The 2965-nt window shown below is 40.6% G+C and overlaps 1 long non-coding RNA gene across 1 annotated transcript; it reads right to left on the minus strand.

Moving 5' to 3' along the window:
* Nucleotides 1-405: 405 nt before the first annotated feature.
* On the minus strand, nt 406-1651 carry LOC124029914. Its single transcript, XR_006837864.1, has 3 exons — nt 1434-1651; nt 1124-1170; nt 406-463 (listed from the first exon to the last, which is right to left on the minus strand). It is a non-coding gene; the product is annotated as an uncharacterized LOC124029914 (long non-coding RNA).
* Nucleotides 1652-2965: the final 1314 nt, after the last annotated feature.

The following is a 2965-nucleotide window of genomic DNA, read 5'->3' on the forward strand; positions in this document are numbered from 1 at the left end:
ACTCCTATACTTACAAGAAGAGTGCACTGATTCACTTCTCCACTACGTTAGAAACGAACTATGTGTTATGCAAAACAGGCAGTTTTTTTTTACCTCTCCATACAGTTTACAACTATTGTGGACGAAAGGGCAAAACAGACCCTAGAGCAGTTTTTATTACCACACTAACATCTGGAACATAATAATAAATTATATATTGATATTTTTCATTGCACAAATAATCTTTCTGCATAAAAGGCAAACACAACACACACAATAAATTGTTTAGGTTGTAAAGAAGGGAACACTGGCAGGCACTTAAAGAGCAGCACTGACCATACAGCTCTGGAGTCAGGCCAGTCACGGGCCACCCCATTGGGAAAGGGAAGGGTCTCCCACGGTCACTCCCTTGTCTTCTTTTCATGTGACAGTTCGGCCCTTGAGTACAGCTTCCCTGGCAACTCCTCTGCCAATTGGTCCAGAGCTGAACGGAGAAGTGTCAATCAATCATGTTTGCTATAGGTCTGATTGGTTTGTGCAGGGATGCTGTGCACTACTGAATTAGTATATCCTCTTTCTTACACCACGTACCATTACAATGTTACTTCAAACTACTGTGTGAGAAGGAGCATGGATGGGTATTGATTGCTTTTGCTTGGAGTCCTCAAGATTGTTAATTGATAGCAGCCCAGATATTCTTATTCTGAAAATGTAAACTAAAAGCCTAAAACATATATCAACATAAACTGATGGAGGTAATGAGCTCAATTACATTTAGTTTTAATTGCAGTTGAGGATAAAGTGTCACATTATACAAGGGTTGGTGTCAATTCCACAAATTGCATTTTCATTCAGTTCTCGCTCCTGTACATTCCATTTAATTCAATTCAAATTCCAGGTCAGTCTGGAATTTCCTGGGAGCAAGGGGAAAGGCCAGGAAATCACTCCCTGTTTCAGTCCATCCGGTGCCTAGTGAACATGATGCTGGCCTTGTTGTCCGACCAGATGTTTGAAAGCATTTCAAGGCTGCGATGGCTTCCATCCACATAGTTTATTCATTAGTTACCATGCACAGTAGGAATATAGAACATCAGTCCCTGCTATGCAGTGAATTAGATTGGATCAAATTGTTTTGCAAAATTACCTCAAGATAGGGCCTGTACTTTGCTTCCAAGGCGTACGTGATGGGGGCTGTAAGAGAAGTTTTACATCAGGAATGCAGTACAGTGGCATTTTATATTGTTAATCTCTAATCAACATCGTAACGCAAAGGAATTTAAGGTGTGAGTTCTACCAAGTTCTATTAGTTGCCTGGCTGGGAATGTCTCTCAGCCATACTGAACTGTAGCCTGTGTGTGTAGGGAAAACGACTTGCCATATGCAGTCATTTTGTTATTTTCGTTTTGACTGAATGTGAAAGAGCATGCATGCCACAAAATGGTGGGGCCACTTACGTTTGATCTTCCACATCTCGTAATAATGAGAACTACTTTGGTGGCTGGCAGTCTGGCGTTCGTGGCCTGGTTACAGGGTGGTAGTGGAGGTGATAGCAGGGTCCCAACTCTTCTCTCAACACTGAACAAAAGAGCTAAGAATAGCAGTGTTGTCTCGTCATCCCCAGTTTTGACTGTCCTAGTCCCACCTGACATGCTCATCTTTACAAAGTGGTGCGATGGTCGCGGTTCCTGCTGCGTGGCCCTAACAATGTCAGTCTTTTATAATTTAATGTAAATTAGCACTGCTAGCATGTTGGTGGATGGGTGTTCATACAACCGATCACTGGTACATTTAATATATTTCTAAAGAAAGTATCAATCATTTTTTAAAGGTGAAATCTGCAATATGTACAGCTGTTCAATTGTAATTTCAATGAATGTTACCCACTTATTACATGTCTTTCTTTGTAGCAAACCAAAAAGCAGAGCTGCCATTTAGCTGGGGGGAAAAATGAAACAGAATCAAGGATTGTACCCTTGAGACCATTAGAGAAGTTTCAAAATACAGAGTGGCTGCATATCCGAATTCTCTAGAACCATTTTCCGACAACTAAATCCAAAGCTTCTGCGCATGTGTGCGATACTCTCCTTTACACACAGTCTCTGCTTTACTAGTTTAGTAGCCCCGAAGAAAAGGCTACTTCGGCAAATGTCTGTTATACATGGAGAATGATGCTTGTTTAAGTTAAATCAAGACTGAATCTGTGTCAGCAAGATCACACAATGATAGTATTCTATATAACAGAACTGAAAATAATAGCATGGTATAACGTCACTGCAAGCCAAAAAACACCACCTCATTTCTTATGAGATGTAGGATGATTGTGAGAATGGTAGCATTTTTTCTCTCATGTGGTGAAAGCAGTCTAAGGAGTAAAAGAGGGACGCAAATGCTAACCTGGGTCGGCAGGTTGCCTACTGGTTAGAGCATCGGACTAGTAACCGAAAGGTTGCAAGATTGAATCCCGAGCTGACAAGGTACAAATCTGTCGTTCTGCCCCTGAACAAGGCAGTTACCCCACTGTTTCTAGACCGTCATGGAAAATAATAATGTGTTATTAACTGACTTGCCTATTTAAATAAAGGTTAAATAAAAACATTTAAAAATACAAACACCCAGAAGTCTCGACAGTTTACGTTCTGTTTCGCTACGCAGATTCCAGTTGCAATTCAACAATAACCCGAATGCGATATCTGTGAATGTCGGGGAAAATACCTTTAAAATGCGCTTTGTCGAATATCCAGTCCACTGCTCTACAACGCACCTTGATTTAATCCCGGTTTACTTGCTGTTTGTTGTTGAATGGAGCGCTCAGTCCTTATCTCCGCAAAGTAGAATGTATGTACCTCTGGTCTCTTAAATGAATTGATGTACTCTCTGGTCTCTATAAATGAATTGATGTACTCTGGTCTCTATAAATGAATTGATGTACTCTGGTCTCTATAAATGAATTGATGTACTGGTCTCTATAAATGAATTGATGTACTCT

This window comes from Oncorhynchus gorbuscha, unplaced genomic scaffold (assembly GCF_021184085.1).
Source record: "Oncorhynchus gorbuscha isolate QuinsamMale2020 ecotype Even-year unplaced genomic scaffold, OgorEven_v1.0 Un_scaffold_8167, whole genome shotgun sequence".
NCBI classification, from domain to species: domain Eukaryota; kingdom Metazoa; phylum Chordata; class Actinopteri; order Salmoniformes; family Salmonidae; genus Oncorhynchus; species Oncorhynchus gorbuscha.